Raw genomic sequence first — 12,654 nt, forward strand, 5'->3', positions numbered from 1 at the left:
TGTTTAGTGCACCCTCCAGTTGATCTGCAAACAACTTGAGAGCAGCGACCTTCTTTCTTTGGCTGTTGGATCGCCAGTGCACAGTATGGGACCCACCCTTAGCAGGGGCTTTAAAATAGGACATTAAAGCTTTGTATTTGTCAGATAGAGAAATCTGCAATCTCAACTAAAGCTGCTCTCCACTCAGGGCCGCTGCATAAAGTTTTATAGGTTGTGCACTGCACAAGGATGCCTAGCTGAGGAGGAGAGTAGGGGCTAAAGTCCACCTGACAGTTGGCTTGCCAAGTCACGTGCCCTGGCCCAGGCTTGCATCAGCCCAGAGCAATGGGAGACTTCTGCTTTGCACTAAGGCTCCATTGCCCCACCCAGGGGCGGCCTTCTGGCTGTACACACCTAGAGGTGTATTAGGCTAGTGTATTCAGCTATACCCACCTAATTACTGCAGAGAAAATGTATGGCTCAGCCAAAAGGCAGAAAAGATGTGACCCACAGGGACAACCATATCCTCACAGATCAACGCTAACCAATGCAAAGCTCACTCTTTAGGACCAAACAGCATTTTTGTAGAAAAATTGATTAAATGGCACATATTAGCATAAAAATATTTGTAATCTTTTAAATCATGTTTGCAATGTTCCTTACAGCCAGCTCTGTCCAATAGAACTTTCTGTGATGATGGAAATGTTCTACACTGTCCAACACAGAAGCCACATGGGGCTACTAAGTGCTTGAAACATGGCTAGTGGGACTGAGGAAATGAACTTTATTTAATTTTAATTAATTTAAACAGTCACAAGTGGCTAATAGCTATTATATTGGACAATACAGGTAAAAAAAAAAGTCTTCTTTAATTTTAGTGTGCGTAGCAATTATCTGGGTACTTGTTGTAAATACAGATTCCCAGTTCTTCCCTAAGGGACTCTAATTCAGTGTGCTTGGATGGGGCCCAGGAATCTGCATTTTTAACCAACACCCCAAGAGCTTCTCATGCAGGTTGGCATTTGGACCATACTTAGAGAGTTACCATTAAATGGGTGTTGGCGTATCATGGAGTTATTGACCTTAGGCCATTTTTTGACTTAAAATATTTTAGTCCCTAAGCTAGAATTTGCTGTGTTAACTCTCACTCTATTGAAATTCTGAAATAAAAGAAGCACTTCCTAGAGGTAGGTTTTCTGGCTTCACTGATTTCTCCTTGGAAGCTCAGACATTTGTCCGTGTCAATTTGCTCTGCTGTAAAGAAAATGAAATTCTGTCTTGGCAATAGTTGTTGCTGAAAGTAACCACCTGAGACCATTCTTCCCTCCTCCTTTCCTTCCACCTCAGACTGATCTCACCCCCAGACCAGTCTCTCTGCTTCAGCCTCCTCTCCACGTCCTGAGACCTCCCATAGAGGCAGCAGGACTGTAGGTCCTCTCCTTGGTTAAGAAATCTCTCATTTGAGTGATTTGAGGAAACGTCTCCTGCTCTTCCAGAGTAGGTCCTGGACAGTCATCACTAAGTTCAGCTGGAGCCAGAGAGGTGGCAAGAAAGAGTGATGCTAACACTCTGCCTACATAAATTCTCCCAAGTGACCCATAGCCTCCCAGTCTAGGAACACAAAACACGGTCACATTTATGTTTATGCCCCAAAGGCAATAATCCTGCATAAGTCCTTCACTTGCCCAAGCAGAATTTAGCCCCTTTCAAGAGGCCTTTGCCAAATTCCGGGAACCACAGAAGGAGAGCCTCATGTTGGGCCACCAGGCAGGCTTCCAGTTCTAGCAACCACTCAGGGCTGCCCTGCATAGCCTCTTCCTCTGGCTTCCACCCACCCATTAAGCTGCTTGAAGAAGCCTTCCAAGGCCACCAGTCACCAGCATGGAACTGAATTCTATGCAGAGGGAGGAGAATGGGCTCTTCCCACCCCCAGGCTGCACTTTGTCACTTGGGTCCTAAGCATCCCAGCTCGTACCCAGAATCTCAGAGTCTTCCACGAAAATAATTACGTCAGTTTCAGATCTTTCTCCCTCTAGAGATCAAACTTAGGCCAAGGAGGCAGGTGAAAGACAGATCCATGAAACCTCTGCTTTCTTCCTCCTCCAACTACAAAATATAAGCCCCATGCATCCGAACGGATACAAATAGATGGAGGGGGATCATAACACTTGCAATAACTGGGTTCTAGCTCAGCCAAAATTGCCCCTCAACACATAGAATGAAAAATGATCCAGTTAGATAAACAAAGGATGCCTGCCTTCTCCATATTGTTCTAAATTGAAGGCACTGACTACGCCAAGAATAGAGTCAGCAATGCTGCAGCCTGGATGGTAGGGAGAGGAGAGTGGTGAGGAGGAAGTCAGAAAGGTTCCTTCTAATAAATACAAACATTTTCCTCTCCTGGAGAGCACCACCTGTTTGCTCTTTTCTTTCCTTTTTTTACTTGCTTGAAAGCATAGTTCATTGATTCAGGCATTCCATTGAGTCAGCTTGCTTTCAATAGATCCCAAGGAAGAGTAGTTAACTCCTGCTCTGAGGCCCTCAGGGTGACTGGGCATAGAAGAATCTCTGCTAGGCTCCTCCAGCCTTGGGGAAGAGTCTATTCAGGTCACGTTTCCCCTCAAACTAGTACTAAGTTGAAAAGATAGCACTAGTGGGGAGTATGCCATTTCCTGGAGTCAGGGCTTGACTGTCAATGCAGAACAGCTACATTCCATGGGATGGAGAGTGAATTTCAATAATGAACTATCTGAGAAGGCTTAAGGAACTGATTTTCCTGTCCTCAGATAATCTGGTCCTGCTGACCCCAGGAGTAGCCTGCCAGCCGGCTGCCATCACCAAACCCAGAACGCAAGCACCCTGGCACCTTGGCTCCGGTTCGTTTCCAACTGAGCTGCCGAGCTGCCGAACACGACTTGGTGAGCAATCTCTGGCTGCCATTCAGGGGAAGACAGATGGCCGAGAAATGATTTTCTGGAGTTTCCTAACCAGATTTCTCTCCTATGTATCATGAAGCAAGCCATGGCTTTAAGATTCATCCCTGGAGTGGCAGGCAGCCACAGCCTCTGACTCCAATCCTGCTTGGTTGGGAAAAGTCTGAACGCTATGGGATTTAGGTCAGGGCTTACGTATTAAGCAGCCCATTTTCATTTTCTGGGACATGGGGAGGGAGGGCAGGCTTGGACTTTCATAGCTGGTATTAAATCAGAGAGAGGCAGTCAAGAAGAGCGAGATCAGGTAAGAGTGTGAAGTAACACTGGTGTGGGACAAGGCTGCCCCCTCACAGCACAGGGTGCTACAGAGAAGGGCCCTGCCATCAACTGCCACCCTACCTTGTACCAGATACCTTCCTAGGCACCTTACATATGATAGCCTGCTTATTCCTTGCATCTCTGACCTTAGCCATTTCATCGAGGAGGATATTTTTTCTTCTCTGACTGAGTGCTCTTCCTGGAGTTCACCTCTGCTCACGTGGCTTCAATGACCCTCTGTGTGTTGGCGACTCACAATCAAGTTCCATCATCCTTCCGAGTCCCCAGTGCATTTACACAATTGCCCTGGAAACTCTTTAGCCTCAAACTCAGCACAAACTCCCCATCTTCCCCTGCGCCAACCCCTGTAACAATCCCTATCTCTATGAATGGCACCACCACCCACCAGACGCCAAGGTAGAAGCCAAGGAATCACCCCTGGGTCCCTCTTCCCTTTACCTACCACATCCCACAACCACCAAATCCAGTGAAATAGCTCTTGGCATCATCCACGGCTTGCCATCCCCCCGCCACTGCACTGGTTCAGACCACCTCACTACCATCACCACTTCCTAATGGATCACTCCTTCTAATCCACTCTGCACTGCAGCCAGAGATCATTCTCAGCCACCTGATCCTGTCCCTAGCTTGAAATTCTAGTTTCCCAAATTGTCCTGAATCTGCCTTGGGTGTCCGTTCAAGATCTGGCTCCTGCTCCCTCTTCAGTGTCACCCTGCCACTCCAGTCCTGGCACGCCGCACTCCAGCTACACTTGACGACTTTAATTCCCAGAGTGTGCTTATTTTTTTCTCCAAACCTTTGGAAGCTGTTCCTTCTGTCTGGAATCCTCTTACCCACAAACATTGATCCCCTATTCACCCTCCCCCCTCATCAGTTGGCTGACTCCCAGTGGGTCCCTGATTCCGGCTGAGATGCCACTTTCTCTAGGAAGACCTCTGACCCCTTTCCTATGTGCTCCCTCGTCACTCTGTTCTTCCTCTTGTCACAGCATGGCATTGTCCCCCACTAGACTATAAACTCCTGAGGGACAGAAACAGTTGTCTTGCTCACCGTGGAGTCCTGAGTGCCAGGCACAACACCTGGCACACAGCAGGGGCTCAAAACATTTTTGTTGAGTGAAAGAATGAAGAAATGAACAAGTAATTTGTCCAAGGTTGATCAGCAATTAGATGATGGAGTTGGGATCCAAACCCAGTCTGGTTTGCCTCAAAGCCTGTGGCCTTTCCTTTGCACTCTGATGACACAAGCGTCATCATGTGGATGATTTAAAGCAAGGCTGGGCGACCTCTGGAGCTGATACAGTATCTTGGGTACAACTGCAGTCAACTCTTGAGGATGCGTTGAATCTGACATTTTGAAATCAACTTTGAGTATTCATCTTCCATGCACTTACTATTCTGCTCTATAAGATGGGTCTCATCCTGTTCTTTATCTGCAATAACTGACTTACGTCTTCAAGTTACCTCTTTCTTTCCCCTCAGAGCAACGCCTCAGCAACAGAGCAATTTGCTTCCCGATGCAGAGACGGAGCCATTATTGTACTTTCTTCTTAAAGGAAATTGCTTGTATTGCTGTCCCAAGATTGTGCCAACTTATTGTTGATGCAATGTGACCAACTAGTATTACAAAATTCAATCAGCCTGGAAAATTTCAGCAGAAGCCAAAGAAAAGCCTCCTACTCAGCAGCAATCGTAAACACAAATCATAATATTTGCTCTTCCGTGAGCCACGGATGGATTGCATTATCTACCTCTGCTTTATTCAAATGAAGAATGACATGCAGCTGGGGAATACAGAGACTCAGAAAAAGCTTTGGAAGCCCTCAGAAGTGGTCTGTATTAGCCTTTTCCTCCAGGATTATTGCCTCCATCAGGGCAGAGAATAAGTACAACATACCAGAGCTTCCCACAGGTCCCTGTGCACCCTCCCCTGACCTCCTCTGAAAAGAGAGTCTTTCATTTGTCTTCTGAATCTTCAATTGCTCAAATGAAAGTACAGTGAAAACATTTCCTTTGGATCTGATTCAAAATAGTCTAGTCAAATTGATCATTATTGAATTTGAGTGATGGCTATGTCAGGGGAGCCATTGTAATATTCTCTACTCTTTTGTATACTTTTGAAATTTTTCATAAAGAAGTTTTTTATAAATGCTGCATTTGAGTATAATCTGGTATACTTTTTCTGAGGAATAATTTGGTATTATACACTCAAAATGCTTTAAAATGTGTAAATCCTGTGACTCAGAAATTCTACTTCTAGGAATTTATCCTTAGGAAATAATCACGAATGTGTGAAAAGATTTATCTACCAGAATGTTCATCACAGTCTTGTTTATAATAGAGGGAAAAAGGAAACAATCTAAATGTTCAATGATGAACACTAGTTAAACAAATTATGGCACATATTATGACAGACTATTATGCAGTCATTAAAATAATATCAAATCTGGTGATGGTGAGGAGAAATAGTCATTTCATACACTGTTGGTGGAGAGAAATTGAGTAACTTCTCTGGAGGGTAAATTCTTATTATCCATCATCACTTAAAATGTGCATATACTTTGACCTAGCGATTAAAATTTTAAGAAGTTTTTCCCATTAATAGATAAAAATGTATATACAAGGATGATTGCAGCATTCTCTCTTTTTTTTTTTTTTTTGCTGGGAAAGATTCACCCTGAGCTAACATCTGTTGCCAATCTTCCTCTTTTTTTTTTTCCTCCCCGAAGCCCTAGTATATAGTTGTATGTACTTACATAGTACTTACATAGTTGTAAGTCCCTCTAGTTCTTCTATGTGAGCTGCTACCACAGCACGGCTACAGATAGACAAGCGGTGTGGTTCCATGCCAAGGAACCAAACCCAAGACACCGAAGTGGAGCATGCCAAACTTTAACCACTAGCTGACAGGGCTGGCTTGCAGCATGGTTTATAGCAGAAAAAAAGTGGAAACAATATAAATGTTCAACAAATGAAAACTACTTGAATAAATAATGGTACACCATACAATGGAATTTGCAGGCATTATTTGTATGTAATAATAACTATAGCCAACATTTTTGAAAGCTGACTATGGTCCAGGCACTGTTCTAAATGCTTTATACATGTTAATTTATTTAATGTACTGATATGAAAACATCTCTCTATCTATTAGCTATTGCTGTATAACAAACTGCTCCAAAACTTAGTCACTTAAACCAATAAACATTTTTTATTCTTCGGCTGACCTTTGGTTGACTCTCTAGTCAAATGTGGGTTGGGTAATCAGTTCTGTTGATCTCAGGTGGGCTTTCTCATATGTTTGGTGGTCAACCAGTGTGGGGTGATTTAGAATTGGCTTGGCTGGAACGATGAAACTCCATGTGGACTTTCATCTTCCAACAGGCTATCCCAGGCTTGTTCACACTGCAGTGGTAGATTTCCAAAAGAAAGAATGGAAGCATGTGAGGCTTCTTGAGACTTAGAGTGAGAACTGGCATACCACAACTTCCAGCACATTCTACTGGCCAAAGCAAACCAAATTTAAGGAGTAGAGAAATACTTTCTCGATGAGAGTAGCTTCAAAGTCATGTTGCAAGAAATATGAGAAGGGGAGACTAATTGGTACCATTTTGTATTCAGTCTACCACATATCTACCATAACTGTGGTGCATAACAATGTGTGTTGTATGCTCCTATTTTTCCAATAAAAGATAAAACGTAAAACATGTTATCTCACACTCACACACACACAAGCACACATGTGTGTAAGTGGAAGAGTTCTGTCAGGTGCACAAAATTACTGTCCACTATGGCTAAAGGAACTGGGAGATGGGATGAGAGAAAGACTTTCTTTTTACTGAACACTCTTATACTGTTTGACCTGTTTTACCATAAGAATAAATTCATTTTATAATTAAAATGACTATTTAGCAAAATTAAAAGATCTCAAAAAAAGAAATAAAAATACATAGAACTGAATGAAAATTAAAATACAGCATATCAAAATTAGTGGGATACAGCTAAAGCAGTGCCAAGATGGAAATTTATAGCACTATGCATACGGTCCCAAATCAAAATTGAAAAGACAATATGGCAAAAATCATATTATATATGAACATTTAAAATATGAAAATGTCCATAAAATATAAAGAAAATATGTAGGTTACAAGCAGCATAAATTATGACATATAAATATGAATATAGAAAAGGCTGGGATGATTCATGCCAAAATATTGATAGTAAATCATAAGATCACAGGTGGTTTTTTATTTTCTTCTTTGCAATTATCTATATTTTCTATTTTTCCCTACAATTTACTTTTTTTTCAATCAGAATATAGAAATGAAGTTATTAGAGAAACAGGGAGCTAAGTTCCAAGGTCTCAGGAAGAACTTCAGTCCTCACATTTTGGCTATTCTTCCCATAGGCTTCAGAATGCCGAGGCAGGAATTACAATTTCTACCATAGTTCGAATGGCCATGGGAAATTTGTGTCCAAGTTCAGGTCCAACTTTTAGTCATTCTCTCCTTTCCTCCTGACAACAGCAAAGAAGGACGGAGTTATTAGGCCCATTTAACAGTTGAAGAGATGGAGACCCAGATGAGGGCTGAACTCAGGTTGTTTCACTCCGCAGTCCACGTTCATGCCACAACACTGCTCCCTCCTCCTGGGGAAGCCTTGAGGCGGTGTTTAGACTTAGCTGCCCTGACTTCCACCCTCTTTTGGTGTTTGGATTGTCTATTGGAAACTGCCACGTTCCGGGGATATAGCAGTGAGCAAGACCGACAAAGTCTTCACTGTGTGGAACTTACATTTGAACAAGGGAAACAGACATTAAGCAATATAATGATTAAATTTTTCATTATAATTGTGCTGAGTGCTGCAAGGGAGAAGTATAGGCTCCAAGAATGTACATGACAGGGAGAACTGGCTTGGCCTGGTGGATCCAGCAGACTTCTCTGCGGCGGTGATGTTTAAGCTGAAATCAGGTCATTATCACCACTCTAACCCCCTGCTAAAGTGCCTTCCTGAACTCAAGAGGCAGAAAAGCTAAAAACTACATTGTGCTTTTCTGCTTCTTGAGTTCAGGAAGGCACTTTAGCAGGGGGTTAGAAAACTACATTGTGCAGATTCTTTGCAGCTGGGGTTCCACATGTAACCTAGGTCCATGGAGCCAAGACACCCACATGAGACTTGGAAGGCGAAGGCGAGCAATATGGGTCAGTGGCCAGGAGGTTAGATCTTCCAGCAAGGGCAGTGGCAGAAGGATTTGGCTTTTCTGGAGCAGAGGGATGATGGTATGTCTCAAGCATCATACGCACTGGATGGTCAACAATGGCAGCAGCGGGTCCTCCAGAACACTCTGGAGATCTGCTTGGTTAGTTCCCCTGGCTGCATGATTCATGAGTTTGTAGCATCCAAGCATGATTTGAGCCCCTCTGGAAATTCTACAAGCTAAATAATACCATGTAATAAATGCCTTCCTGCTTCACTAGTGAGGGTGGATTCGGTTGCCTAAATACAGTGGCCAAGAAACACCAAAGCAGGCTGCTAGATGGCCCTTATCACCAGGCCTGGCCCTTATCCTTCTTGGCTGATTCCTTACCTCCTGCCTCTGTACACTCCTCCTCCAATCCTTGCAGATGGGACTCAGAGTCTCACTACACCTACCATACTAGTTACACCTTTGGAGGCACAAACTGTAGACGCAGATAGTCCTGAGTTTGAATTCCAGCTCTGCCACTTAGGACAGTATAAACTCAGGCAAATTCCTTAATCTTTCTGCTTCAGGTTCCTCATTTGCAAAATGGAAATAGTAATAGTACCAACCACAGATGGTTGTAGTGATAATCAGATGAGATAATGTAAGAGAAGCTCATAGCAAAGTGCCTTGCACATGGGAAAGGCTCAATAGTTGGTCACTGTTGTTGATTTTATTATTACCTTTGGCTTTAGCTCCCCTCCCATGGCTCACCCATTCAGTTACAGTCAGAGGCATCTGCCTATAATTTTATACATAACACAAAACAGGAATAAGAGCTGCCTTGGTTCCAAGTATCCAGCCTAAAAGACAGGTGTCACGTCTGTACCAGTCAGAGTTCTTGGTTACAAGTAACAGAGTTCGACTTTCAATCTTCAATTGGAAAGGACATTTACTGGAAAGATTCAGGGGGCTTTTGGAAGCCATTGGTGGTGGGAGAACCAGGCTTGGAAAATGAGAAGAAATTAAGCGTGTCCAGAGAGCCAAAACAACCATTCCTTATCAGCCACTCTCTACTGCTACTGAAAGTGAGCTCTAACTGTCCCTTTCTTTTAGTTCACCATCTCCAGATCCAAAGTCCCAGGCAGGAGCATCTGACTGGACCAGCACAGGTCACATGCCTGCACCCTGTGGTCAAGGTGCGGGGAGAGGGACCACCTGACTCTTGGTTTTCTGTAGCAGGAAATGGCGCGTTGCTGCCCACCAAAATGATACTCACTGGGTATGATGGTTAATTTATGTGTCAACTTAACTGGATCACAAGATGCCCAGATATTTGGCTAAATATTATTTCTGGGTGTGTCTGTGAGAATGTTTCTGGATTAAATTAGCATTTGAATCAGTGGACTCAGTAAAACGATTTGCCCTCCCCGATGTGGGTGGGCATCATCTAATCCACTGAAGGCCTAAATAGAACAAAAAGGGGGAGGAAGGAAAAATTCAGCACTTCCTACCTGATTGCTTGATCTGGGACATCAACCTTCTGCCCTTGGCACTCTTGGCTCTCACTCAGGCCTTCAGATCAGGATTGGAATCTATACCATCAGCTGCCCTGGTTTTTAGGCCTTCAGATTCAGACTGAATTACACCATCAGCTCTCCTAGGTCTCCAGCTTGCAGACAGCAGATCACGGGACTTCTCAGCCTCTATAATCACATGAGCCAATTCCTCATAATAAGTCTTTTCCTGTGTATATATGATATTGGTTCTGTTTCTCTGGAGGACTCTGACTAGTACACTGGGAAACTCCCCAAACCAGAGAGGAGAATTGGATGATGGACAGTATATTAGTCAGGGTTCTCCAGGGAAACAGAATCACTAAGATGTCTATGTACATATGTATATATAGAAGGAGATTTATTATAAGGAATTGGCTCATGGGATTGTGGAGGCTGGCAAATCCCAAGATCTACAGGGTGAGTCAGCAAGTTGGAGACCCAGGAGAGCCAATAGTGTAAGTTCCAGTCTGAAGGCCACAGGTTCAAGACCCAGGAAGAGCTGATGTTTCAGTTCAAGTCCAAAGGCAAGAAAACACTGATGTCCCAGTTAGAAGGCAGTCAGGCAGGAAGAATTCTCTCTTTCTCAAGAGAGGGTCAGTTCAGCCTTTTTGTTCTATTCAGTCCTTCAACTGATTGGATGAAGCCGACCCATACTAGAGAGGACAATCTGCTCTGTTCATTCTACTAATTCAAATGTTAATCTAAAAATACTCACACAGAAACACCCAGAACAATGTTAGACCAAATATCTGGGTACTGGGCCGGCCCCGTGGCTTAGCAGTTAAGTGCGCATGCTCCGCTACTGGTGGCCCGGGTTCGGATCCCGGGCGCGCACCAACGCACCGCTTCTCCAGCCATGCTGAGGCCGCGTCCCACATACAGCAACTAGAAGGATGTGCAACTATGACATACAACTATGTACTGGGGCTTTGGGGAAAAAAAAGGAGGAGGATTGGCAATAGATGTTAGCTCAGAGCCGGTCTTCCTCAGCAAAAAGAGGAGGATTAGCATGGATGTTAGCTCAGGGCTGATCTTCCTCACACACACAAAAAAATATCTGGGTACCCCGTTGACACATAAAATTAGTCATCACAGACAGACAGTGATCCCAATGTCTGTTAGGATTCTTCAAGAGAACAGGTGCGTCTCACTAGCGCTACTGACAGGGATGGAGCTCCCTGTGTGAGACACCAGCTAGGCCTCCCAAGCAACCCAGAGCCCTTGATGTCTGCAATGACCTCATGGCTGAGGACAGGCTGAGTCATGGGAGAAGCTGTTGTTCTACAAAGTAGACCCCAGACTGATAAAGTTTGAGAATCTTGGCTTATTGGAGAAATGCACAAATTTTCTTCCACAGCAAGCTCCTCCTGGGGCCTGCTTCCCTTGCTCGGTACAATGTGGAAGGATTAGAAACATTTTCTGTCCTCGCCAGTCTGACATCCTAATCAGGCTTTGTAATAGCCCTACTTATCGTGGAAGGCCTGTCCCAGACTGTTTATGTTATTAACACTCATTTGTCTCTATTATGATACATTTCTGCTTGGGAGTCTTGCCCATCAGAGGACCAATCTTTTTATATGGTATGCTGAGTCTTGTCATTCTCTAGACAATTGGTGTTGATGTCACCTAAAAATACCAACGTGTTAACATATCTCCTCCTTCTCACAACAAACCTTGGACACACACTCCAAAAAGGCCTTTAAAATGCTACACTTCCCGTCTCATCAGACTTTTCAGGATGGACCAGTCTCATTTCTGAGCAATTTCTGGGAGAACATCTGAGACTCCTTAAATTAACTGATTACCTCAAACAACGCATTTTCTTTGGTGGATATTACCATATAAGCCTCCCTGTTTTCAGTTAACAAGAAGAAAAAATGACAACTTCCAGAGGAACATTTGCCAAATTCCACAAAACTTGTTCAATCATTTTGTCAAATTAAGTAGAAAATCTTATTCTCTAACTGGGACTATAAGAGCCAGTTTCATGGATTAAACTGTTATTTGCAAAAGAACTTTACTCAATTGGGTGTGAAGTTTTCAAAGCTCTGCTTGAAATTTTAAAGAAAGTTGTTTTTGCTATATATATACAATTTTAATTCTCTAAAATTAAACACATAATTTTTTGAAAATTCAAGCTATCAAACCATGCCCTCTTTCTTACATACCATGGCAGAACTCTCTTTGAAGTATTCCATGTTTTTCAAAACAGGGATTTTTGAATAAGTGTTCCAAAGGGCCACTCCTGATTTAGTAAGTGGATTAGCTAAATTCAAAACTTATTCAAACTCTTTCTACCATTGAAGCTCAACTTTCCTGGATTCTGGCAGTATCTATATTTTTCTATTATGATGTCACTTGCTGGCAAATATCCCCTTCACATCCACCTGGACACAAGGAAATGGGAAATAATAAATTAGAGTAAATGGTAATGAAATAATCTTGTGTCTGAACCCCACCAACCAAATCCCAGGAGCTCCCTCCCCAGGTCAGACACTTCTCCGCAGTGTCCTTCATGCAGGCCTGCCCCTGCATTGACCGCCATTCTTGTCATCCTGGTGGAGGCAGCCTAGTCGCCCCTGGCAGGCATCAATGTCCACATCTGTACCCTGGCCACACCTCTGGGCTCCCAGTCACCACACTGATGTGGGAGGTTTCTCTCT

The 12,654-nt window shown here is 43.5% G+C and overlaps 1 pseudogene; it reads left to right on the plus strand.

Annotated features, from left to right (window-relative positions):
* LOC131401110 (trafficking kinesin-binding protein 2-like) overlaps nucleotides 1-12,654 on the plus strand; it is a 144,490-nt pseudogene that overhangs the window by 50,151 nt on the left and 81,685 nt on the right.

Source organism: Diceros bicornis, chromosome 4 (assembly GCF_020826845.1).
Source record: "Diceros bicornis minor isolate mBicDic1 chromosome 4, mDicBic1.mat.cur, whole genome shotgun sequence".
NCBI lineage: Eukaryota > Metazoa > Chordata > Mammalia > Perissodactyla > Rhinocerotidae > Diceros > Diceros bicornis.